The 27,679-nt window shown below is 46.8% G+C and overlaps 2 long non-coding RNA genes across 8 annotated transcripts in view; one reads left to right on the forward strand and one right to left on the reverse strand.

Annotated features, from left to right (window-relative positions):
• Positions 1–16,081, reverse strand: part of LOC114067752 — a 31,343-nt gene extending 15,262 nt beyond the window's left edge. For 3 of the 7 annotated variants that reach the window (XR_003573465.1, XR_003573459.1, XR_003573456.1), the window contains exons 1-3: positions 15,908–16,081; positions 14,883–14,952; positions 13,905–14,051 (exon numbers count right to left, since the gene is read on the reverse strand). This is a non-coding gene — a long non-coding RNA (uncharacterized LOC114067752). The remainder of the gene's footprint in view (positions 1–13,904; positions 14,052–14,882; positions 14,953–15,907) is intronic. The other 4 variants (XR_003573461.1, XR_003573460.1, XR_003573458.1 and 1 more) reach the window with 2 other exon arrangements.
• A 718-nt stretch (positions 16,082–16,799) lies between these two features.
• LOC114068304 lies at positions 16,800–17,408 on the forward strand. The gene is made up of 2 exons (XR_003573555.1): positions 16,800–16,840; positions 17,178–17,408. It is a non-coding gene; the product is annotated as an uncharacterized LOC114068304 (long non-coding RNA).
• Positions 17,409–27,679: the final 10,271 nt, after the last annotated feature.

Genomic DNA, 27,679 nt, shown 5'->3' on the forward strand with positions numbered 1-27,679 from the left:
AATAAAAAGTGTAATTAAGCACTGGAATACATTTCCATAAGAATATCAACTGTCTCCAGAGATGGAGGAACATTTCATGGTCCTTTCCAGCCCTAATCCAGTGATAAATCCTTGACATCCCTTTCCCTTACCTTTCAGACTGTTCTTCACTGTTACTTTGCAAGATAACCAAGTTTGATTTTTTCATTTAACAAATGGTGTAGGGTTACTAAATCTTTTGGTATAAGAAATTGCTTGTCTAAGGCACACTAGTGATCCATAAAGGCTGACAGCCTGTCTGCAAGGGCTGCCAGCAGCAGTTTGGGGAGAAGAAACTTTGCCGGAGAGACTTGCAGAATGATCTGTCTCCATGTGCCCTCCTGATCTCCAGGAGTCAGCCACTAGAGTCAGGAGAAATGGCAAACTTCACAAAACTGTTTTAAAGGAAATCATCAGAACTTAAGATTTTCTTTCTACAGCTCTGAATCTTACCATATTCTTCAGCTGCAAAAAATAATCCTAAAGGCTAATTTTAAATTAGGGGAGAAAAAGGGTTCAGTTTATTAGTTTTGGTCTTGAGTTTTGAGTTGTATCAAGAGTTTTTCTACTTGTTGATGTAACAAATACCAAATAGAAGTCTCTTTCATATACTGTATTTTTGTGCACTGACAATCCTTCAGGCAAGCTCCAGTTGTTTTGGCAGCTTACAGAATGATTTATCTGCAAAGAAAATTCTCTTGTTCAGTGGTACATAGAGAGGTTCTGCTGCAAATTCTTTTAGAGGAATTGCAGGATAAGCAATGGAGATCAGTATCTGATCCAAGATTTCAGCACCGTGGTGGTTAAAGCAGTGAGAGAAAAACAATGTTGTTTGGCACTTAGAAACCTGTTTCTAATCAGCTGAGCTACTCCTATGGGGTCAAATAAAAATGATTAGCTTATTAAAAGCATAGCTTTGCTATTTAATAAGCAAAAATGATTGAAAATTCTGTTCCAGATCCTGATAATTTTAGTGTTTCTAGTTAAGCCTACAAAATTGCATTCATTATTAGTGTCTAGATTCATTAACAATTCAATTTATAGATATTAATGCTTATAATGCATGCTTCACTTGCCAAAACTTGAAGAGAAATTGTTTCAATTAGCTTTCATGGATCATGGATCCTACCGGCTGGGTATTTTTAGACAAAAGATACAAACACATCCCCAAGCAATGCTAATGCACAGCTGGAATCCGTATGGAAGGTCAGCTAACGGTTTAAAAGGAAAACCAGTAAATGAATTTTACACAGAACAGTGAGACAGGAACAGAAACAATCAAATATTTGCAGGTCACAACTCTCCCCTCAAAAACGCCACAGTTCTCTGGGCTTTGTGCTGGATTTTTAAAAATCAGTGAGCCCATGAAGATATAAGCTGGTGACCGGATTAAGGGATGCCTGCCAGGCTGTGACGACGCATGCCAGGTATGCACGGGCCCAAGGCAAACTGCTCCCTTCTCATTCAAACTACATAATTAAAGTCAGCAATGAAGCACCGACGTAGCCAAGGACAGAACTGTGATCAACATTTTATCCTTTAGGTCTGTCGGACTCAGGGTAAACAACCCCAAATCTATACAAACAAATTTGTGCTACACCTGCAAACTAAAACCCCACGAGGGGACAGAATGGAACACCCCACTGAGCCGGCCAGGTGCAGGTTCAGGGGCCAGGTGCCCAGTGCTGTCCCTGTGAAAACAGGAGGCCTGGGGGTAGCAAAGCCATCCCCAGTGTCACACGGACACTGCAGCAGCAGGAGCTGAGCCCTGCTAGGCTCTGAGCCATGCACGACCCAGGAGAAGCACATGGCCTCAAAACCAGAGAGTTCAGCTGAGCACTGAAAGGACACACAGGATCGCTTGGGTTCATGGCCTGGACCCCATTAATATAAAAAAGTTACTAGAAGTTAGCCTTTGATATTGCCAGTAATCCATTCCTTTCCTTGTCCTCTGCTGAACATTCAAAACACCAGCTGGACAGTGGTAGGATACTACAGCTACTACATAGTCAGTATCCTGAGGTACATCAGGTGTCTCTAAAGGCAGTACAAGTCCCCCACAGTGCAACCTCCTGCTTCCAGAGCACAGGGTTACCTGGCACAACAATGTCAGCTGAGCCAAAGCCCTCAGTCCATATCTGCTCATAGCACCATGGCCTCTCTCCCATCTGCCTCTGAGATTCAAAGAAAACTGGTGTTTCTGCAAACAAATAACTTCAGTTTGTGGGTCTCCTCGCTGAGAACAAGGTAAACTAAATTTCAGGAATATCAAAGATACTCGGTATTTATCCAAGCAGCCTAGCCAACCATTCCTTCATAAGGCTTGTCTTTGTTTCAGAAGTGTCTAGACTATACAGATCAATCAAGTTATTTCTTTTGAGTTGGCTTATTTTCAGAGAGCAGCACTCTGAAGAGTGCTGACCACAGAGGTATCTCACAGGCATCGTGCTGCTGGGCTTGAGCACATCTCTCTCATGTTTATTTGTAGGGCAGAAGTCAGGCCCACACTAAATTCTTTGCCAGTGACGTGAGAGCATGTGCTCAGCTGGAATTTCTCTGCAGAGAAACGCAATTAAGAAAAAGATTTAGAGGAGTACCATCAGCCCTGAAGTTGGCTGGAGCCCGCTCTGCAGAGCAGCAGCAATAGCACAGACCCACTGCTGCTCGAGGCGGCTTTGTGGCCAGCGAGCTCAGAGGTACATCTTGCTAAATAAACATTTTTGTGGAGTTAGGACTTAAGTCAGGATAACCTTGTTATAACTCAATGAAGGCAAACCCAGATGATCCATCTTCCAGTTTGACTTCACCCTAAATTTGGTACCAGAGGACAGATTGGTGCTCCATTCAGGCTTGTACTTTGGCAAAGCAGAAGGGATGAAGAGGCCCCATGGCCACTTGCACTTACACCCAGTTCATTGCAGGCCACAGAATTAAAAAAGAAAAGTCATCTAAACAACTATTTTTAATGATGTGATGTGTCTTCACCTGCACGAAGTAAAAAGGAACATAAACTCACAGACCTTAACCTGCACTATCCGTGTTCCCAAATTCATTAATTCAAGATTACAGCTTGAACACTATTTAAAAAAAATCAACTCATTAAATAAGAAAAATGCCTCACAAACCTATCAGCAATGCAGTGGCAATGGGAGCCTGACTGCCAGCAGCTGTGGTCAGCAATGAGGTCATTAGCAACACCGCAGTGCTGGTTGAGACCATCATTCATTTGGTTTTGAAAGCCCACAGAGGCCTGACTTGCTCTGCCATGGAAAGGAGAGAGCAAACAGATGAAAAGAGAGAGCAAACAGATTCCAGTTAAGAGAAGATCCTGTTTATCACCTCTCCCACTTCCTGCAAACATGCTTCTAAACCTCTTCTACCAGCCTCTGAACATCCTGGTTATTCCTCTGACTGTGCAGTCACAGAACAGCCCAGGCTGGAAGGGATCTTAAAAGGCCATTAGTCCGACCTTTCATGGGAAAATGGGCTCAGATGAGATTCTAACATTCTGTTCAGAAGCATCTTGAAACCTTCCAGTGGTAGTCCCCTTAATATCAGGATGCAAGTTTCTCCTTGGGGTGTCTGCAGACTTATTTGTATTTATCATCTCCAAAGAGATAGCAGTGACAGACAACCTTGGGACACTTGTACCTGTACTCATCTCTGACACAAGACAGCTTAATGGTTAAAAATACAATAGATTTAAACAGTCAGAAAAGTCAAATTTCCAATTACAGAGCTAGAAACAATATTAAAAAAATTTAAAATTGCATATATTATGTTTAAAAAATATATATTTTTTCTTCAGTGTATCTTGGAGAATGCTTTTGTGTTTTACTGGCCACAGTAGTTGCAGATTGAGCCCAGATTAACCCCTGTTTTCCACGTGGCCATTTCAGACCCTAAGTGTTTTAGCACTATCTGGGAGGAGGGACATGAATTTCTCTCAGTTCTTATTTTTCTGACTATTTTTTTTTCCTCCAAACACTTGAATGATTCAATAAAGTGAAGTTATTTTTGGCAAAGAGCACTTTTCACCAAGAATTGTTTAAATGCTTTTCTTGAACAGTTTCCTTTTGTCTTTTTTAAATTCAGTGATTGGTTTTACAACCATAAAACTTCTGCAGGTATAAATGTAGGGTTACATATTCCTCCCTCCTTTAAAAAATCCCACCCATTTAACAATAACTAAGTTAATTTTTGCATTTTATATTTTGCAGGAGGAAACAGGGCAGGAGGAAACAGTGGTTAGAGGCAGGAGGTTGACAAGGTGAGAGGATGAGGGAAAAGGAACAGCAGAGATGGATTAGGCACAAAGGGAACACAGGTGGGACCAACAGAAGGAAATGTTAGTGGGCAAGCAAACATAAACACTCCCCTTAATTTTCTCTAGCACCAGACAAGTTTGCTGAGTCTATCTCTCCTGGAACTGATGGACAACGAGGCTCCAGAACATGAGACAAAATAGGTGATGAAAATGAATGGGAAAAGGAGGAGGATGGTTCTGGAAAAGGTCACAAGAGTGTCAGATAAGCTATTATGAGACAGGAGAGTTATTGTTGTTGGAAGTAACTCATAACTTCATATCTGAGACTCAAGAGAATTCCTGTGGTGAGCTTGGCAGGTCCCATACCCTTATTTTGTGCATTTTGGAAAACAGAGTGGGATGCTCCAAATACCCTCAGGGGGAAAAAAACAGAGTGGAGTGCTCCAAATATCACCACAGGAAAGGTCGATTTTGGTTAACAAAAAAAAGAAAGAAAAAAAAAATTGGTTTGCAAGATTTCCATCTTAGCAAAGCTTTGATTCTGACACAATCAGAAACCCCAAGAGTTACCTTGTCGAAAAACTGGAAATTTACAGCTTGCACGGAACTTAAGAAAAAAAAAAAAAAAAGACAGCTATTTGTGGCAGGAATGCCTGCCTGGTTTAACCCCCCTCTGCCCTCCTCTCACCCACCCAGCCCCGCACTTGGGGCAGACTCCATGCTGGTATTTGAACTCAGTCAAAGGAAGCCACTTCCTCATTAAGACATACCCAAGTATGGCAATAACGTGGAGAGCCAAAAGTAGTAACAGATTTATTATTACCACTGTGTGGAAATAAAATGGGTTTTTTTCCCTGTTACTCAATCCAGTTAATTATCCATGCAAAGCAAAGTTATTCCTGGCAGCCACAGAGGCAGAGCTGACTTGGTAATGCTGGGGGTGGAATGGTTGTTATGCAGGAGGAGAAACTAAATAGTTCAGTAAATTAGCCCAAATAGATCCACACTGGTATTGGCCTCTAGAGATTCAAAATACCAAATTCAATGCTTTTAGGCTTATCAGACTTTTTATTTAATAGAAAAATGTCTGATCTGGGACTGCATCATATCCCAAAGACTCTACAAAGAGGTAATTTTTCAGTGTGCCCTGAGGGTAACAGGAAGAATTACAGAAAGCTTCAAACCATCCAGCTCCCACAAGCATCCTGCATCCTGGACTTCCACTAGAGCAACAAAGTACAGCCAGCAAGGAATGTTGGTGGTTCCTGAATACTTGGATGGGTGTTAAAAAGCACAGCACTAAGTGCGTCAAAGGCCCAAGCTCTCCTGGAAAAGCACACTGATTTCACTGGGGGGAGCCCCAGGCTGAGACTGCAGCACCATATTTGTGTCACTGGCCCCAGGACAGCTCAGCCTGAAGCATCCTGTACCCTGGCTCCTGGAGCATTCTGGAGGCACTCTGCTTACTCTTGAAGCTTATTCGCCCTAAAAAGTGTCCCCACAGTCACCCACAGTTAAGTTTTACCTTGTGAGAAAAAACAAGCAGCAAAAACACAAACACCAATCACACAATGCCACATTCCCATTTGACAATTGGAGGGAAGCCATCGAAGTGAAGCCATAGAGTGGAAAAAACCCCAAACCTCCAGAAAGCAAGAGCTGAAAGTGAAGAAAACCACAGAATTTATTCAAAGCATTTATTTGAACTGTCCACAGGCACAGTGATTGTACAAACATGGAACAACGGGAACACAAATGAACACTATGGGAAAAGAAACCCCTGACATTTTTACTGCAGTAAGGACAGACCACCAAGAACAGCCTGACTCAAACACAAAGCATTAGTTCCCACACCAGAGCTGTTTGTGTTGGCTCCAGCAGCCAGGTCTGACCAGAACAGTAAGAACATGCATTCTGCTGATGTTTGAATAACCCCTGCCAACAAATTGATCCCCCAGCAGCCAGGCTGTAGGATACGGGTTCAAATAAATAAATAAATAAATAAATAAGAGAGAGCAATAAAGTAACAGGAAAAGACACCCGGTGCTCCTCTTCCAGTATCAGTGTTCACTGGGAGCTGAATAACTAGGGTTCAGTAGAGTGAAAAACATGGTGAATTTGTAATTGTTCATAATTGCTTTAAACTGCCATGCTCCAGTATAGCCTATTTCCTGAAGAGATTTCATCCTTTCACTCTTTTCAGCCCTTTACAGACTCTTAATATTAAATGTGACTCTGTACCTTTAATTGTCATTTTCCATCTTGCACAAGAAACCTTTTCCACAGTACAGTCTATTTTTAAGTTATAAATAAAACACCCAAGTATTTTCTTTTTCCCACAGATGAGAACATTAAAACATTGACATTTTAATCTGTTCTATACAAGAGTGAGTTGTGTCAGCACACTGCTTCCAGCTACAACAACAGAAAACCCAAGTTTAATTAAAGACAGAGTGGAGAAGCTGCTTGGTGGTGTCTGAACCAGGGATGCAAGGCAGACCCTCACTCGCTCACGATTTTGGGCTCAGTTTCCTCTTTGGTCAACTACTGAGCAGGAAAAAGATGATAGAAAAGGAAGGACAGGGAGGAGAAGAAACAAATATATTTTCTCAGTTGGGAGATGCGAAAGGCGAGACCACATACCTGAGACTTACATACATTACAAATTTTACCCAGAAAATAGTGACAGCATGGCACAAACAGTCTTAATACAAATGTGCAGCAGAGGCCACTCACAGCCACACGGGCTGGGGCTGAAAAGCACACACCTGTAAGACTCACACCCGTGCGTGCTTAGCCTGCACCTGCTAATAAATGGTTCCCAAATAAACTGTTATGTCCTCGCACACTTGTGTTGCCCAGTCAGGAACCTAACTCTTATGTTTCAGTCTTAGAAGTGGTATAAAAATGAGTGCAGACTTGTTATGTACCTGGCACCTTCCAAGAGCCCTCAGCTGGGTGAGGATTCTCCTTCTAAACTGCAAAAGTGGTGACCCCACAGCTTTCCTTCTCACTAGTAAAGTCCCAAACCCTGAGCAAGCCCCTAGGGTTTTGTTACATCACCCAAACAGAGGGGCTGTGTCATATTATTTGTTTAATAATGAACATGTCAAAACCACTACAAACAGGAAGATCAAGGGAGTAAGAAAAAGCATTTTCTGCAGTAGAAGTGAGACATATTTCTAAGGAGTTCACTTTATTAGCATTTCACATCCAAAGTTTCTCTCCAATACCTAGAAGTCTTAGTAACATGCCTCTTGATTTTCTTTAAATATGTCAGTCCATAACGTTATCACTCACTGGCTGGAGAAGAACACTGCTGTGTTTGATCCTGCTCTCCGCAGCTTCAGTTCCAGTGTAAAAGGCTAGTTCAGGCTAGCTGATATCCCTAAGGCAGGGGACAAAGCAAAGGGAATAGAGTTGTGTAAATAGGAATGAAATGGAAACTGGAGATGAAAAAAAAAAAACAAGTAAAAAGTAGGAAAAAAGGCACAGTAACACAGTTACCAATTGCAGATCCCAAGCTTTGGAAGATTCAGCTGTGAGTGCTGCATTCCCATCAGACAGCACAACCTTTCCTGTTCACATAAGTACCAACCACCAGCACAGGCGCCTATAGCACCTGATGAACAGGAAGCAATAAATACCTGTTCATGGGGCTCCTTTGTTGACAGCCCGGAGGTGATTTGATACTCCTATCTTTCTCAGCAGGTGGGCACGTGCCACTGTTTCCATTTCTGGGCATTCCTGTATATGTGTCAGCTTCACAGTTTTTCCTGTGCCATATTCTAAACTCAACACTGGTGAGTGTGAATTATGAAGAAGTTTCCAAGAGTGCTTTCTCCATCTGCTTCCCATAGAGGAAAAAAAAAAAACAACTCTCCAGAAAGTCTGCGAATGCAAGCAGAGCCTTTGGGAGCCCTTTCAGAGGATCAGCAGCAGGATTTCACCAGGCAGCTGTAGCTCATTAGATCTGCCACAGAGCGTGAAAGCCACTTGCCAATAGTGTCAGAGACTATTCCTCATGTCAGTCTCCAAGAGGACAGCCCTGGCAGAGCCCGAGGGGAGTACACTGGGCTGGGCTCCGAGGGAACAGCGGGGCACACGGCCGGGCGCTCCACGCTGAACATGAGGTTGAGCTGCGGGGCAGAGCGATGGCCCAGCTTTCACCCCTGGGCATTGGGGCTTCCTCTGCACCACAAATGGAGAAGCTGTCTTGGAAGTAAAACCAAGATGGCCATGTGCATGATAAACATACACCTGGCACAAGCTATTTTCTACTAGCAGGTCTGTGCACCCCTTTGAGGCTTGTTAATCTGCAGTTAACAGCAAAATAAAATAATTCTGGGAACAGTCAAATTGAAAGGATATCTCACAGTTCAGTATTCAGGTTAATCAGGACTACTGAGGTGCTGCTCCAAAATAAATACAAGATTAAAGCAAACAAAGAGGGAGTCTAGAAAATACTACTTTTGTTCCTTTCATTTAACACATGCATAAATAGTAACAAAAATAAGGGGTTTTAACCATAGTACATAACTGGACGGGATTAGCCCCCCTGAATGCTGGGCTGGCAGATGTTGCAGCTCTGGGCACAGCATCAGGGTTCGAACACAACACTGTCCCCTTTAGCTCGTTGCAATAATCTAACACACTCTAATAACTCTTCTCTTCTGCCTTCACTTTCCTCCTCCCTTTTGATGCCTGGAGCAGCACTGTGGACAGTTCGGCACAAGCCCCAGTCCCAGGCAGTCTGGTCACACAACATGGCACAGCACCATCGCTCACAGAACGCAATCGTGCCGGGGCCTTCACTACTGCATGCCATAACCTCTAAGTATCCAGTTCTACCCCAAGTACCCCAGCTCTGATATCCTGCCTGCAACAGTGGCTTGGAAGAGTTGTCAGAAATCCAGGAGACGAACGAGCGATGATTTATCCATTAGTGTCTGTTAATCAAACAAATGTCACCCCACCCAAGCCTCCTGACGTTGGTAGAGACTCTGAAGCAATGAAGGAACTTCACAGAAAGCATTTTCTCCACATCTCCGAGAATCAATAATCCACTTGTACAGTTCATTTGGATTCTATTTTTAAAACTGTTTTTACAGATTACCAGAGACAACAATTTCCCTTCCCAACATACACCTTACTTAGAGAAGTGCTTGCAGAACGTTGGAAAAAAGCATGATGAATATACAGCAAATAGCACCAACTAATCAAATTATATACTTAATTCCTTAGCATTCCGGAGAAGCAGTGGATTATATTTGACAGAGATGTACTGCAAGAAGAGCAATCTTGTGCTCAGAGCAGAGCAGGCCTTTCTGCAGTGCCTTGCTCTCACTGGGATGTGCTCTATGACAATGGCAGTACAGCCACAGATCTGTTTGTCGCAGCCGAGGAGCATCAGTGTCCTCCTGGCACAGGAAAGTATTTTAGAAAAACTTTCAAGAAGCTGATGTCACGTAAGGTACCCTAAATGACCCTATAGACACTTCATTAAAAAGCCAAACTCTACTGCATAGAAACAAGTAGGATTGATACTCTTGTACGACTGCATATCAAAGAGAATCCTCTCCAAGCAGGTACCAGAAAAAAAGACATTCAATAGCAAATTTTATGAGAGAAGGATAAAAACCAGGTAGTTCAACAGTTCCTGAAATCCCAGTGGTGGTCAATAAATCGACTTGTGCTTCACATTATATGAAGAGGCTGTACTTAGCAAATCACTGTGTAAGCTGCCTCAATAACAGCACTCCTGCTATCAAGTTTACTTGCAATGAGTCCAACAAAGAAATTAATTTCTTAGATGACAAGAAAAGGTTATCTAGAACGGGGAAAACACAGGAGACAAAGATTTCCACTAATAAAACAAATATCAGACTCTGAGCTGAATTTGAAGCTATCTTTTTTTTCCTCTGAAAGATTTGAAATCCCTGTAGCCCAAACACTAGAGCTACAAAGAAAACATCCTACAACCTGCCCTGCTAAAAATACAAAGAGAGCAGAATGAGCCAGAGCTCTTTTCAGTACGTGATTTACTCCCTTAGCCACATGCACGCTGCTCCTTGGGAAGGCCCAGAATGAGGAAATGTACTGCAACCCCAGTTCCAGACTTAAAAGCAAACCTCAATTTGAGATACTAATTGATTTACTCTCCAAAAACTTCAGTACAATATAATTCCAGAATTCAGGACATGCCCTTTTCACAAGTACAAAGGTGTTTCTCATGACTCCAGAAAGTAACAAAACACAGACCTTCCTAGTCTGATCTTACTGATTTTATTGATCCATTTATTCCCAAGAGAGATTCCCATCTTATTTTCCAATTATCAATTTTTTCATAAATATTTCCACAAACAGGCACCACTTTCCTCTGTGCCCCTCTTTTTTCCTCTCACTATAATACACAGCCTTCAGTTATTGCTCTCATTTCATTCTCTTCACACTTTTTTACACTCGTGAAGTGAGCAAACTGACCTGGTTTATCTACATGGCCACAGGAAGTCAGCCACAAACATGAGACAACACAGAGGTTTGATTTTGAAAGTCATTACAAAAAAAGCAGATTCCCTGTTTCTGCAGCCCAAAGATCTGCTCCCAACGCTTCTTACAGCAATTCAATCCATCTGACACCCAAGAACTCTATGATCACATCACACAACTGGCCTCTATGCTGAATGGTTTGACGACAATACTGCACTCACAGGATCAATTTCTATAGATTTGGGGTTAGTTGTAAAAGTCTGATGAATTTCCCTATTTCATGGCTGCAAAGATTAACATCAAATTTTAATCAGTTATAAGCCAAAGTCATGTAGTTCACCTGAAACAATAACCCAAAGAGATTTAGACCCTCAGCTTCTGTCCCACCTCAGTCTAATCATGGCTGCCCAAACCAGTGACAAAGGCTTTCGAGGTCACAATCACCCATTTAGTACCAACACTAGTAGTTAAGCAGGGGACTTGTAGGGACCACCATGCTGAGAAACGATTCCTGCAAGCTGAAGTCCCACAGAAAGCCAGATGACCCTGCTAAGACATTTATAATTTGAGTGAATGGCTTGAGCTAGGTCAGATGGGAAAGGGATTAACATCTAGGTTTCAATTTCCATGGTGATTAGAAGACAGAGCTTGTCTGAGGAGCTGTTTGGACCATTAATGCTCATTTTTAGTATCCTTTGGAAAACACAGGCTATCTGAGAGGGCAGAGGGAAACAATAACAGGTTGTTGTAGTTTTTTTTTTAAACCTGGCAACTTGAGTAGCTATAATCTTGTCTGTGTGACACTGATCTCAAAGCAACAGAATAGCCAATACAAGACTCTGGCTAGAACAAAACGGAGAGGATAATATAACATTAATGACACAAGTTTTCAGAAAATATATTCTTGCACTAGCATGATCTTTAATTGAAAGTTTATTGCTAATTAATAGCACAGATATAGCAGGTTTTTGTAAGGCAGTTGACTTGATGCAAAATGACATTTGATTAAGAAACTCAAAATCAACATGACACATCAAGTGGGCTAGAGACTGATAGGCCCCAGAACATAATTGCAGATGAGGCCAAACACTAAATAAATGTTTCCAGCTTATATCAATTAAATATCAACACAAAAGAGAACCGTTTCTTTCATCCCACCCTCAAGAGATGACCTTATGTTATGCAGCAGTTTTCTCTGTGCTCTGGAAAAAAGCACAAGATGATTACTGAACAAATTTACAGATTAGAGTCATGAAAACAAGGATCAGTGGTAGAAAGCCATTTAGTTTGCCAGGTAAAGAAGAGCAGAGCAAAGATCACTGTTTTTAATATAGCTAAATGTAAGAAAACATGCCTAAGCCCTACTTCCAGGCTGGCAGCCTCTCTTGAAAGCAGGTAATCTGAAAGGTCACTGTAGAAAAACATTTGTAGGGAGCTTCAGGGAGATACTGTGGGTAAATAGGACCATGGAGATAATTTTGCTTTCAAATTTCCTCCAAAGCTAAAACTACACAAGTGAGGCTTTGGAAAACAGTTGACAGCAGCTGGTGACAGAAACTCATGCATTAGAAGAGCAAAACCAACCCCTCCCCTAGGAAGCTGCCAAAAGTTTGATTGAAACAGAGGTAGGAAGCATTTGGGCATCTCATGCGTTCCTTGAAGGTCAAATTGGACAAAACTCAGGTATATGAGAGACAATTAGGAAGGAAATATGATGGATGGCAACTCTACTGACAGGTCTCTGAGCAACATCCTCATGTGCCAATAACAAACACTCAAGCTCTCCTGCTTCTTCCTTTCATACCTTGTCTTTGCAGATCATGCAGAACATTAATATTTCCTTTTCCTGAAGGAACTCTCATATCTTGAAAAGCTAAACTTAAAGGGAGCTACTCACACCTGGTGCAACTAAACGTTTTGCTTTCTTCAGCAATGAAATCCCACTGCTACGTGTCACAGCTTTTTTCTGAGGTGTAGAAATGCCAGGTAATGCTGTGATCTCACTCACCTGTTACAAAACCTTGTAGCAAGCACTCTGAGATCCCCCCCAGCCACTGAGAGTCCCACAACAGGACATGACACATACCAAGTGCACCCAGAACATCTGCTGCTTTGTTCTGGTCCCGAACGCATAGAAAGGAGAGGAAGAAAATGAAAAAAAACCAGCAAAACAATTTATTCTGGATCTCTTTACATCAAAACACCTTGATGCTCCTTCAGGTAGTCCCTCCCCCTTTATATAAAGTTGTATTTAGATTACCACACACAGCTGAACAACTCAAAGCCTGAAACATAAAAGCTCAAGGAATGTAAGAAGTGCATGAGGACACGTAAGGAGTAGGACAGAGCTGAGGAATTACAGCCCTCCTTCCTGATTCCCAGCCCAGGGTTCTTGGGTTCCCACCTGAGAGCACCTGTCAGCCACAGCCGTGTGGAACAGCCCAGCTGTGATTCTGGTCACGACCGAGCCAGGTACGACATCTCTTCAGCAGCTGTGATTAATCAAGAGCACAAACACAAGCTCTTTTAACCACACTAAGGGGAGATTTCTGCCACAAGAAGTATTATACCAAAAAACCAGCTTAGATACCTCCAAGCCAAGTTTATCCCAACAGAGCCCTCCTGCCCACAAACCAGGACCCAGCTGCAGTGGAGACATTTGTGGTTTCCCTACCTGCCACCTGCCTGCCTCCAGCATCAATGGACAGCTTCCAAGGGACACTCAAAAGAAAGCTGGAAGGAACGGAGAGGAATCAATGGCAAAACAAACCCGAAAAGCTTTCAAGTGTTTTGGGACTCTAGAAATGAGGGGGTTGTATTTTTAGCCTGCATACAAGCAGCTCAAGGTGCTTTTTCTTTGTCCCCATGACAGTAGGTAAGTGAATACACCTGCCTCGCCTCACTCCCTGCTGATGGTAAACACGAGGTCTTGCATTCAGGTTATAACATGGAGTTACTTCAGAGCAGCCCTGTGCCAAAATAGCACATTTCTGAGGGATGCAAAGGTATTCAATAAAAAGCTTTTAAAGGCATATTTTTAAACTTGCAGCAGGAAAGCTTTTCTGTGTCAAGACAGTAATTCTTTTAGCAGCATTGATCAAAATGTCATTCTTTTATGAGTGTACAATACCTTTTAATGGCATACAACAAGCCATTAGGGTTCTACACCTCCGTGCAGCACACAGCTTACTGGAACATCAGGAACACTGGCCAAGAGACAGCCCCTGGTTTTTATGCCTGTATAAAGGCAGAGTTTCTTTCAGTCTCCCCAGGTCTGCTACACCCAAATACATACAAGTGAAGTGACCCAAAAATTAAGCCAAACTTCTCATGCCTTCTACAAGAGTTATTTTTCCACACATTTCCCCCAAGAAATACCTCTCATAAACACAACACATATTCTGGCTTTCCAAAGTGGGATTCTATCACCAGGATCTGATCTGGCTCCTTGTTTTCCACACCAGCAATCACACTTACCCCAAATCAGCACTGACTGAGGAATCAGAGGGGAATGAATAGCACAAAATGTGTTTGATTTTCAGAAATGGGAAGAAGTGCCACCTGCCCTTTGCTAACACTGAGGCCTGGTCAGAATCCATCTACAAATCATCCAGTTCTTTTCAAGTGCTCCAGCCCTTCAAAGGGTAACAGCACTGGTGATTGCATTTGCTCTGCTTGAATGGAAGACCAGCACGGGCTTTCTGGATGCATTCAGCACTTTACAGCCTGATTTTAGTTACAAATACCAACAGGAAAGGGAATGCTTTCTGTCAACCTGCCTTCAAGGCTTTTCTCATCAAGGATAAGAGAATATTTATGGGATTTAATCATTACTGTTAATTGAGCAGTGGCAGCAGCAAAAGAGCTTTATTTTACTATCTGAAATTCTTAGGGACAATAGCAAGATCTTCTCAGCTACTTCTGAAAGTGTAAAGCCATCAGTATAAACAGATAAAACAACAATTCCAATAAAATGCAAGGTAAAACTGTAAATCAAAGACAGGAAAACTAGAAAGAGGAGACAGAAAAAAATTGGGGTTCTATAATCAAAAGCTGGAGTGAAATTAATTACAGTTAAGAAAAGTTTAAGGGGCTGCTTATCTCTTACCTGTTCAGAAAAAGCCTTGTCCCTCTGAATTCCAGTTATGAGATGCTGCAGTGAGTCTCCTCAGTCACATCTAGAATTTAAAATAAAAGTTAAGTAATATAATTTTTATAAGCATACCTAAATTCAACTCAAACAATACAGTTTATGCTCTAGAAGATGCCATTTTCTCAGTTAGAATATCACAAAACCAAGAGTGCTTACATCTCCCCTGCATTCATTTTTAAACATACAGTCAGGCACAGAGAGGTCACCCCCAAAGACCAGAGCTGTGCCACATGGTCCAACTGATAACTCAAACCAAAATTCTGACTGGTCAGAGTCAGAATTCCATAGGTATCAAGGGATGATTTCCCACTATCATATACCAGAGTTCAGAATTGCTTCTTCATGGTTGTTGCAGTCAAGAGAGTAAATACACACTCAAGCATGTGTTTGGGGATTTTTAAACAAACAGATGATTTCTAGGTTGCCTGAAGTATGACAACTAATAAAACCCGGATTTTGTAATAGCAACTAATTTCTTGTTGACCTCCACTAAGTTCTGTGCAATAAACATTGTGGCAGCATAGGAGAGCTGTTCCTGTCTTTCTTTTTCCCCTGGAGCTTGATTCAGTAAAAGCAATTCCCTGTTTCTCTCTCATCAGTGATGTAGAAATAAACTAAGGTTTTGAACTAAGGAGGGCGAACAGAACCAACATAAACAGGAACTCGACACACTGAGCACTTCAGCTTCTATCAGCTCGATGTTTCACTTCAAATCTCCATCCCTGAAGGCTTTTAATAGCAGGTTTGTCAGAAACTACATAGATGCCTTTCACCTCCCTTTTCAGCAAGGAATCAGACCAGATAATGTTTCCCAATGTTTTTGCAGCACAGTCTGCCTAGAGAAAGTTTTGCACCCAGGTGTTAAACCCAGTGACCACTGTGAGGAGTGGCCTGCCGAGCTTTGCCTCTCAGCCCAACACTCTTCCCTACAAAGAGTTCAGGGAACTGCTTGGACATATGGCGTCCTCCCGAGCACTAACCTGGTCCGCAGTTTGGCAGGTGCCAGGTGTTTCCAGGACACTGAAACGCGGAGCCTCTCCCAGTCACTTCTATCACTTCTCCCGGAACGGCAGCGGAGAGGCCGGTGGGAGAGGGCGGCACGGGAGGAGAGCTCTGCCTCCCCCCGCCCTCCCGGGACAGGGGGATGCCGAGGGCAGCGGGAGGAGCTCAGCTCGCTCGCCCCAGCGCGGGGGTCTCCCCGGAGCCAGCAGGAGCGGAAGCGACCGGAGAGCCCGAGCCCGGCGCCGCCCGCTATTCGAACGCACCCGCCAGCCCGTCCGCCCGCCCAGCCCCGTATTGACAGTGCCCTCGTCCAATCATGAGCGGGACATACTAAGCCCCGCCCCGAAATGGACCAATCAACACTCGCCAAGGGAGGGGGTGGGGCCGCCCGCGCACGCGGAAGGCCTCACGAGCCCCCTGATCTCCGAAGCTGTTGATGGACGTAAGAATGATCCAATAGAAGCTCAGCCTCCCGCCCATGCTCGGCGGCGATTGGCCATCCCGCCCAGCGCGGGGGAGGCGCGTTGCCATGGGAACGGGCGAGCGCCGCTGGGCGGGCAGGGACCTCCTGGGCCCCGCGCCAGCCCCGGCCCGGCCCGCTCGGCACCTCCGGACCCAGCAGCGCTGCTGCGGCCGGCCAACCCCGCAGAGAAGCCACTCAGTGATTACACACTGGTTTGGGGGGCTCAGGTCGAATATCACTGTCCTGCGCTGTCCCTCGGCGCAGCCCCAGGCCCTGCTGCCATCGCCTCGCCAGCATTCCCGTCACAGCTGTAACCCCGTCAAAGCCACCGAGGCTGGATTCTGATCTAAAGGAGTTGATGCTGCCTCTGAGCCACACACACAGACCTGATTTGAGACAGGGGAAGCCTCCAAACCCAGGAGATGCTGGAGATGGCTCGCTCTCCCATGTAAAGGAAGCAGCCAGTTTGGGAAATGGAAAGGTTGTTGAAAGAGGTGTCATTAGCACAGCTAAAGCATAATCCAAGCTTTGGAGCTGGGAAACCTGCATGACTCATACATCTGTTCGTGAGAGAATATAGAAACCAAATTGCTGTAGGCAAAAAAAAAAAAAAAAAAAAAAAAATTACATATGCAAAGACAAATGGTAAATCATAGGAGCAAGGAACTTCCTGGCTGCCCTGACACTTGATGGAGAAGCAGGGAGGGAATGGAGCTCACTGAAACCATAAAGATGTAAATGACAGGGAGCTGCCGTTTCTCACAGCCCTCGCTCATTGTTGGCAGGATGGAGTTCAGCTTGTCCAGGCTCTGCTCACAGTGACAGACCTGGGAAACAGTGTGAGGCAAAGCTCCAGGCTGTGATCTCCAGGAGGAAAACAGCACTGGAAATTCACTTCTCCCTTCTTAGAACTGGAGTGTGACTACAGAGCGAGAGAATGCTTGGAACTTTGTCTGCTGTTTGGAGAGGATTGAAGTAAAACAAATATTTTTGTAATAAAAATTTAATATCCTTTTTTTGGGCTTTGTAATCAAAGCAGCTTTCTAAGCTATGCGCGCATGGACAGTAATCCTCTGTTAATCTTGCTCGCCTCAGGCATACGAGATGCTTAGGAAATAACAAAGCAGTGCCTACTACAGGAGAAACTTCTAATTTGTTTTTGTCTAGCTCAGCATAAGTCCAAGCCCCAGGTGCAATGGACCATCACATGAAAAAATGTAACAGAGCTCAAACGTAAAATACTCTCACAGCCATGTACGTCGATTAAATACCAGATGGCATGGATGGGGTAACTGTGGGATGGTGTTGGAGATGGAAGTCCAGTTCCAGATTCTTTTTCCAGAACAGGGTATCACTTAAATGTGTGAAATTCAGGGAGATAGCAAGAGAGCCAGGGTTTTGTGGGGGGCAGAGCCCAGTTATGGTCACTGCTGGCCACATTACAACCATATTTCCTCAGAATTTCCACTGCAACTCTTTCCCCATCTCTCATAACTTTGTAAAAATTTTCTAACCAGAAACTTTTCTATCTTGAAAAATATATTTAGAACTTTTTTATCGTAGTATTCCTTCATCTGAAATCCACACAGGTCAAAAACTTGAAATTAGGAGCAGCAGTGATCCACACCAACATGTGACTTTATGTAATTTGGCTTTGATTTACCACTCATAGGAGTATGAATTTAGGACTGTTTTTACTGAGCTTACAGTCGAGGATATCTGCTGCTGGTTGATGTAGCTGATGCCTTCATTGGGAAGATCCCTTGTTTTCACTTTCAAGGTCACATGAATTCCTCCAGTCTGCAGGAATGCATGCCAGGTGTGCCTTGCTCCACTGTGCTGGTGTCAAAGCCCTGGTGTCCAAGCAGAGGTGTGAAGGACCCCGCAGAGGCCAACTCTGAGCTTATTTTATTATGGCTAATAGACTAAGACCCATCCTAGTCTGGAATCAAGCCAAGGCCTGAAACTGAAATTGCTTCCTTGTAAGTTGATTTGCTCCAGTCAGTGAATTGAGGGAAGAGTTCCCTTCCCATCCTGCTAGACCTGCCGTCTTGGCAATGTTAATAGAATAGACCCCAACCAAGGACACGTGGCAGGATGCCAGGACAATGCATCAAAATGATTTTTCCTGGAGAGTCATCCAGCAGATTGTCAGCAGGAGCTGAGCCTCCACCAGCCTGCCAGGGACTCATCTGGAAGAGCCCTGCAGAACCACAGTGAGCTGCCAGATAGACGTGTGAGCCAGAAGCATAAACCCACGTGCCTGCAGCCATCAGTGACACACAGTGCTGGCTCTGTGCCATGAGGTGCATCACTCACTGACACAGTGTCCCCTCAGCAGGCACAACGATCCTGCAGGTGTGGAGACCAGCTGGTCCAACCTCAAGCAGGGCAGAGGTGGTGCTGACAGGCCTCGAGAGGCACTCTAAGCCCTGCCCATCACTTCTCTGTCAGCCAAGGTGGGAGGCAGAACCTCTTTGTACAGCCCCAGGGCTGTATCCAAGGCATGTGCTGGGAACTCTTGTTAAACCTGAGCCCGCCAAGAGCAGCTCAAGCAGCAAAGCTCCCCCTGCTCCAGAGCCTCTCCTGCTGTGGCACGGCTGAGCCCAGTGGCCAGGCTGAGTAGCCACAGTGGCATCTGAGGCCAGGAGAGCAGGGAGGAAGGAAAGAGAACTCCTGAGAGTGCTGGAGGAGTTGGAGAGAAAACTCTGGAGCTGGCTGCTCCCTTGTGCACACTCCGTGAGCCTTCACTCCCAACTAAAGAGTTCTGGGTACACAAACTTGCTGATGTTATTAATCCAGCTGTGGGAATGTGCCTAGATGTGCTGGAGCTGAGCAGTCCCTTAAGAGGTTACATTTGTGGCACCCGTGCTCACAGCTGTGATAGCTTAGAATCACAGAATTATTGAGGTTGAAAAAGACCTTTAAGGTCACCAAGTCCAACTGTCAGTCCAGCACCACCACCGTGTTCAGCACTAAACCAAGTCCCCAAGTGCCACATCCATATGTTTTTCGAGCACTTCCATGGATGGTGATTCTACAGCTTCCCAGGGCAGACTGTGCCAGAGCTTTACATGCCTTTCTGTGAAAAAGAACTCTCTAATATCCAAGTGAACCTCCCTTGACTCAACTTGAGGCTATTTCCTCTTGCCCTGTCGCTTGTTAGCTGGGAGAAGAGACTAACCCCCACCTGGCTCCAACCTTCTGTCAGGTAATTGAAGAGAGCAAGAAGGTGCCCCCTCCAGTGCTCCTGCATTTGGGGTGAGATTAAAATTGCAATGTCAACTGTTAAAATATTAAAATGATGTTTTCATTTTCCTTCTGCTTCCTGTGGAGCGATGGCACGCGGGAAGAAATTTTGCTGTGATTCCTCTGAGGTGCGAGACAGTTACTGATTACTGGAGAAGATGAGATACAGTCCTGTGATTCCCTGAATATCTGCTAAGCCTCAGGACAGTTTGTGTATGTTGGAGCCCCTCCTCCACAAAGAAAAGATAAACAGAGTGAAAGACAGCGCTGGAGCAAGCAGCAGCTCTGGATAGTCACTGGTCGCAGAGTTAATCCAGAACCTGGTAAATAAAGCTGCAGACAGTTAATTAATTAGAGGAATAAAGCCCAGAAATAATATTTTGCAGTAGGATTAGTTCATCTAGAGGGTACCTGGTGAACTCATAGGATGTGTGGGGAGAGAGGTAAAGAAGACACTAAATTGCCTTCAGCTCTTTAAATCATTTCTGCAGATCCTATTACAGAAGAGAAAGGGAAATGGCTGCAGAACAAATCATGAGAGTTCCTGTTTCCAGTGGTCTGACAACCCCTCTAAAAGAGAGAGAGAAAACGCCTGTGTGCACTGGAAGCAATAAAAGACACATTTGTTCCCCATTCATCACCGCGTCATCCTCGGGCGCGCGCAGACACTGCCGAGCCCACTGGGGCGGGGGATTAGCACAGCCCCTGGCTCCGGAGCGTCTGCCCCGCTGCTCCCTGCGGCTATTTTTGGAGTCAGCCCTGCCTCTGCCCCAGCCTGGTGGGACGGACAGGATAGTGTCTGGTAGGCACAGAGCAGGGGAGGAGGCATGGACCATGGTGTGGTCTGCCAGGGCCTCTCTGATCCTAAACCCAGGCACCACAACTACCCTGCTTGGGCACAAAAAAGGGAAGTCCCAAAGCACAGAATGCTCTCATCATCTCTCTGAAGGAGGAGCGGTGGCAGTTCAGGTGCACTCACCCAGGAGAGCTGCTGTGTGTGAGCTGACACAGTAACGAAGAGAAGGAATCACAGAGTCATAGAAGCACAGAATGTGCTGAGTTGAAGGGACCCATCAGGATCCCTGAGCCCAACTCCTGGCCCTGTGCAGAACACCTCCAGAATCACATCAAGCACCTGAGAGTGTTGTCCAAACGCTTACTGAGCTCTGTTAGCCTTGGTGCTGTGACACCTTCCCTGAGGAGTCTGGTTCAGTGCCCAACCACTTTCTGAGTGAAGAACCTTTTTCGAATATTCAACGTAACCCTACCCTGCCACAGCTCCATCTGTTCCCTCGTGTCCTGTCATTGGTCACAGAGAGTGAGATCAGTGCCTGCTCCTCCCCAGGGTCAACTAGGAATTGACCATTCTCACAGTCATGGCCCTCCAGTGCAGGGCACTGAGACCCCCTTGATCCATCATCTGTGTTGAAGACAGAGGCAAAAAAAGCACTGAACACCTCTGCCTTGTCTCTGTCCCTGTTTGTGAGATGACCAGCCTCATCCTGTAATGGGCTGATATTATTTCTACACTGCTTATTGCCATTAACGTATTTGAAAAAAAATCTTTTTATTCTCCCCCATATTTCTGGCGGCTTTGGCCACACAAATTTTCTCCCTACAGTGAGCAGCATCTTGGTATTCTTCTCTTGCCTTGTGACCTTGCTTCCACTGGGCATACACCTTCCTTTTTCACCTTATTTCCAAGAGAAGATCCCTGCTCAGCCAAGTCAGCCTTTGCCTTACCTGCCTGACTTCTGACATTTGGTAATTGCTGCTCCTGTGCCCTTAGGAGGTGATGTTTAAAAAGTAGTAGGAGAAACCGAAGGTTTCACACAAGCTCCTCAGAAGTGATTGCTCCAGCAATAGAGGCAAGTTTGGAGATCGGCCCCATTTCTTCAAGTCCCCACATTGCCAGCCACAATTGTTGAGTATTTCCAGGTGCTGCCAGGGCCTTCCCATAAATTGGTTTATGGGGTTAATTTACAGCACCTGGGAATTTTGTTATTTCTCAATGTCATGTCCTGCTTCACAGGACACTGATGCTCCTGTCTCCTTCCTGCTGTGGTCTCTTCAGTCCTCGGCAGTTGAACTGTATGTCCAGTGCAATAGACAAAGTGATCCACCTTCACCTGCAGTGCTCACACACACTCACACCATCGCCTTTGGAAAATAATTACAGCGTGGAGGCCGATCCTGTTAGATTAAGACAAATTAAGAATCTAATATATAGGTTTGCTGTCAGGCTCCCGGGGTCAGGGGTCGATACAGTATATTGCAGGGAGGCTATAGGTTACCCCTGCCCCAATATTTTATCATAATAAACCAAATGGGGATGAAACACCCAAGCAGCAGCCCATAAATCTATTAGCAGTGAACTGTCAATGTCCCACATACCCGGGTAATTTGTTAATTCAGAGCTGGGGCTCTTTTTTCACTAGACCTTGTAAACTCCTTTCTGAAACATCAATAAACCATCTGCTTTGACTTGTTAATCAAACGACTTTATTCAGTCCAAAGCAATTTTTTCCTAATAAAAACAGAGTATTTATCTCCATGGCTATAAAAGAGGATTGTTTTCAACTGTTCACTTATAGTTAAGAAGCACATTTAGTTTGGATTGATTTCCAATGCTTCGGTCATATCTTGTCACTTCCCATTTCTTACACACAGCATCTCAGTTTAGCTCCTTAGCAGGGAAAACACAACCTGCCCCAGTCAGTGCTGGGAGTGGCACCGGGGGAGCAGCAGCCAGCAGTAAAAAGGTCATGGAAATCAAACTTTAAAGAGCTGAACACATCCCTGCCAGCTCTCAGGCTGCTCCCAGCTTTTTCACAGTCTCCCCCACAATTGTGCCTCCTCCCAAACCAGGCCAGGATTCCACCTGGGACATCTTCCCCAGGTGCCCTGTTCCCTTACTGTGCATCCTGCCAAGGCTGTCCCAGAAAAACCTCGGTACAGTCCCCTCAATCCACTTTGTCGGTAGGCAGGTAGTGGTGAGCAGTGCTGTGGATGGTGGGATGTGTGGCAGTGGGGGGTGAAAATGGGGCTGTGGGCTCTCAGTGCCTAGTGCCCCCTAGAACACTGGCTGCCTGGCACGGCCATCCTCACTGACAAGGTGGCACGTTCCACATTCCTTCCTGCTCTACAGAGCACAGGGAGGGGTTTGGGAAGATCCATTAGGACACTATTCCTGAAGGATGCAATTCCGCGGTGCAGTACAGAGGGGGAGATGCCGGGCAGAGGACCTCGGGGATGCATTAGGGAAGGAAAGCGTGTGTTCAGTCAGGCTGGTTGTTTTTCTGCAGTGATTCGTCACATTTTCAGCAGGAGGGGATGAGCTGGAGCAGCCCCCGGCACTCCCCAGCATGGCTAGAGCAACTCACACAGCTGGATGAGGGCCAGCACCAGCCAAGGCCCGAGCCTGTCCCCTCCAGCCAGGCAGTGCCATTCTCGAGTCCTGGACACCAGCGTGACATAGGCCAGGCTCTGCTGTGCCCACTGTGCACAGGCATTGCAACTATGCACAGCTGGGGGCTGTGCCAGGACACAGGGACATCTTGGCAATACCCATCACTCAGGCACATTGTGGAGGTTTGCCTCTGCACCACCAAAGTGTGTCAGTGCACATCCGTGCAGAAACACTGTCCATGGAGCATAGCCCAACTCTCTGCTGCAGCAGCTTCAAGAGGCCAGTGGGAAATCCACTGCCGACCTGGTCTGATCCTAACCAGATCCCATCCTTGTCAAGCACCTTCCGCTGCAGACTGAGAAATCACAGATCTTCTGCCCAAAGCCTCCCTGACAAACACCTTTCCCTGAACACAGCCGGCAGGTCCTGCGAGCAGGAGCAGAGCCACAGCTCCCCATAGGTGCAGACCCCCACTGCTGGTGCTCAGCACTCCTGGCTTGGTGGGCTGTGGGCGCTGCTTCACACAGTGAGGACGTCGGTAGGGCCATGGGGGCAGTCTGGGCTGGCCTTTCCCAGGTGTCCTCCTAAGGTGCTGCTGCTGCCCCAACTCCTGAGTGCCACTTCCCACACAGCCTGGGCTGCAAAGGGATGTGTCACCAAATGCCCGAGGGGCATTCCCTTTGTGCCAGGGCCACCATGACCTGATGGCAGCTCCTCCAAAACCGACCAGTGGCAAGGAGGCCGGGGTCAGGCTGTACCTTATCCCCGAGGATGCCGGCTCACCTGCATCCTGCCAGGGGCAGGAGCCGGGGGTCAGGCTGGCCCCGGCCTCGGCGTGGCCGCCGCGTGTGCTGGGCGTGCTGGGCTCCCCGCAACTGCCCTGTGCCTCTGTGAAGGCTTCGCGCCCGCCGCCTGCTCTCCCCGGGATGTGGAATCAGCAGCCCCCAGCCCCGTCCGAGCCCCCGTGGGGGGGAAGGGGCAGAGAAACAAAGTCATTTATATAATGTGTCTCCCCGCTGAGCCCCTAATGGCTGGCGCTTTTGTTCTGCAGTGGCTGCCTGGCTGTGATGGGCAGGAAGCCGCAGTCTCCCTTTGTTCCACGGCCTTATTCAGCAATTTAGATCCATCATAAAAATCAAATATGCATGTTGCAATCGCCTTGCGTACAACAGCTTCAATTTTCGCCTTTCTTTAATTGAACTCCATGGGAGAAAGAGGCAGGGCCGGGGAGCAAGGGGCAGCGGGAGAAGCGCTTTGTGTTTTTGTTCAGCGGGCTGTGAAAATGGGGAGTAATGAAAATACAGAATTTTTATCTTTGCCTCATTATTAAAAAAAAAAAAAACGGACAGAAATCCTCGATAAAGCCTCCCTGCTAGAGGACAGCCTGTGGGGGAGCAGCCTTCTTTTCCCCGCATTGTGGGGACGACAGGCTTAGCAGGGCTGGGAACGAGGGGTGGCCCCGAGGGCTGCGGCGCCGTGGTAGGGGCTGGTGACAGAGCTGGCAGCTCCCCGCTGCCACGACACGCGCGGCTGAGCGGACACACCGTGGCTCTGCTCCTTTTATCCTTCCGGAACGCCAAGGTGCTTTTCTGTTGCTGAGAGCAAACATGTATCCTTAAATATTTTGCCATCGCGTCTCTGCGCTGCTCCCCTCGGGACTGCGGGAGCGCAGGTCCCTGGCGCTGGGGGTGGCCCTGTGCAGAGCCCGTCTCGGAGGTGCCGAGGCATCGCCGCGGAGTTGAACCGGGGTCGCTTTGTCGCCGCTCACCCCACGCCCTCCCCACATCCCCACAGGGTTGCCAGGGACAGAGCCAGATCCTGCGCTTTGGAGCGCTCCGGTGGCAGCGTGTGGACATCGGTTTCCACCTTGTCTCCACCTCTTTGTGAGAAGGTGACACGCCTCCCTGGGAGCAGAGCCCCGAGGTCTGCTTCGCCTTGCGCGGTCTGGGCAGGAAGGCCACCAGGCGATCGGGGCAACCCGCTGGGCATGTGGCAGGGACCTTTCTGTGCCACAGCAAACCTGCCCTGGAATGGAGGGCCTTTGCAGATGCCCTTCCATAAATTGCCTGCCTGCCGAGAGCTAAGTCCCAGCCCCACAAAGCCCAGTAAGGATGGGACAAGGCAATTTATGGTCTTGCTCCCATGTCTGTCCCCATGGCCTTTCCTGGCCGCAGGCATACAGGGGGACCCCTTCCAGCTGCCTCTCACTGGTGCACGGCAGAGCCAAAGGACATGTGGCAAGGCTGGTCATGTCCCGTGTCCTCTCCTGCTGCTGTGAGTGCTGATCACGGGTGTTGCTGGAGCAGGAGGGACATGGCATCACACAACAGACACTGAATTGCTGATTAAAAAAGAACAACTGCTGCTCTGCCAAAACATTCAATATTCCACACCACATCAACCTGACTGTGGGGGGAAGAGGAGCTTTGCCTTCTCTCTGCCCTACTGATAATTTTCTGCCAATTCTGATTTTGCATTGGCCTCTCTTGACCCCCCTGCTATTCCCAGCTCTGTGCCTTGGCTGCAGCAGGGGCCAACCCCACTGACCCACCACCACAGCCACAAGCCATGCTGGAGTGGCACTGAAAGCTCAGAGAGGGTGGAAGTGATGGGGCAGGGGGGTGTGGGCACTATGCCTGAGCACATGTGCATGTATGCAGCACGTGTGCACATGTGTGTGTGTACACGTGGGTGTGTGTGCACGTGTGCCCATCCTGGCCAGCAGCGGTTTGGCACAGAGCCCCCTCCCCCATGCTGAGAAAAGACCCTTTTTCGCTGTGACAATTCAATATAATTGAAAGTTTGCTTAGGAAAGAGAGTCTTTTTAACTGAACATGCTCACAGCCGAATCGATATGAATTATACGGCACAGAAGATGCCTAGGGTATTAAAACATTAATTAAGTAACATCATGCTCCCATCTAACCAACAGCACAATACCATTTATAGGTACCGCTGTCTGTTCTCTAGGGCTCAGTGTGAAGTCTCTCCTCCATCACTGCAGAGGCAGTGGAAGACCCGGAGCTCTGCTGGCTGCGGCTCGTTCACGGCTCGAGCGGGTGCCATCCCTTGGGGTGGGGCAGTGGGCAGAGCCAGGTGCCCTCAGCCCTGTGGTCCTGTGTGGAAGGGCCCCCATGGCCACAGGGCTGTGTCTGTCGTTTCTGTGGTGCTGCCAACCTGTTGCCACTTGTGCCCTGCTGGTGGGTTGGGGACAACCAGCTGGATCCTGCTGGGGATGAGGCACTGGATCCAGCACCACATGGACCGCTGAGGAGCTGTGACCTCGACCCATGGACGGTGCCAGCGCTCAGAGCTGAGCTGCCCTGCAGAGCTGAGCGGTGGCTGTGCCCACGCAGTGGCAGCTGGATTAGCTCACATCAGCCGGGGGACTAACACACCGATTCTGCAATACACCAAAATAGAAAGTCACTGGAGTGAAATCAGTGTCTTCACCACATCCCCTCTGGCAGAGTGTTAATTAAAATGACTCTCTAATGCTTTAGATCATCAGGTGTACCTTGTTAACGAGCTTGGAGGAGAGAACCACTCCACATTGGAGTTTAAGCGCTGATGGAGTTAACCCTTTGCCACTGCTGGCAGAGCTGGGGCCTGGTGGCAGTTTCCGATCACATCCATCTGGGTTAGCTCTCAGCAGCCTCCCAGTACTGCTTAGCCAAGGTGTGAGTGTGGGACCCTGCCTGGCTCAGCAGGGACCCATCTGCAGGAGTGACGTTGCTGCAACCTCTGTGCCGTGCCAGGGCTGAGCTCCCTGGGACCTTCTGGGCAGAAACGCTGCTCCAAATCCATCGGCAAGGCAGGTCCTGCTCTGGCTGTATAAATATGCATTTTACTGGTCTGTAACAGTACACTAGTGAAAGCTGAATCTCTTTGAGGTGATGGCAATGAAAGGTCATTAAAAATGACTCCCAGTCTCCTCTCACCAGAATCACAGCATGGAAAAACCTTTTTATTCCTGTCAGAGGTTTGCACAATTCCCACGGATGGGCTGCTCTGAGCAGGAGGCTCACGCAGAGGTTTTTAGTTTGCAGCTTGTGCTGCTACTCGAGGCCACTTACACCTTCCTGAACATTAACGAGGCACTTCCTCAAGCGTGGCTGTTTTACACTGGAATTCAACCCAGGAATAAATAGCAACGTTATATAATAAACTTACAAAACGGCTGGTCTAGGAACAGCAGTGACGTTAACACAGAGCAGTGCAAACACTGGTGGTGGGAGGGTCACACTGGTGACCCTGTTACCAGTGCAGTCCCGTCCACCTGTGGAAAAGGCAGGATGGAGTTTTCCCATTAAAAAAACCCTAACCAGCTGAGATACAATCCAGATCCCAGTCTGTTTAGGCACATTCCAGAAGAACAGTGCCCAAGCCAGGAACTGGACTGGGCAGCCTGGCCAGAAGCGAGTTTTGGAGTCCCTGAGCCACAGCGTGTCCAAGTGCGCTTGTCCCTGCCACCCTGGTCACCCGCAGCACAGGGTGTTCCTTTTTGAGGCTGCTCTTGGGCAGGGGTGGGTTGAGTATGCCAGAGCATCTGGAGTCATGGGGGGCTTGGCAATTTTGACTCACTCTACTTCGTAACTCATGGCTTGTGGAGGTTGAGTCAGAACGAGT

The sequence above is a fragment of the Empidonax traillii genome, unplaced genomic scaffold (genome assembly GCF_003031625.1).
Source record: "Empidonax traillii isolate 1590-97213 ecotype Southwest subspecies unplaced genomic scaffold, ASM303162v1 scaffold23:size2178997, whole genome shotgun sequence".
In the NCBI taxonomy this organism is placed as follows: Eukaryota; Metazoa; Chordata; class Aves; order Passeriformes; family Tyrannidae; genus Empidonax; species Empidonax traillii.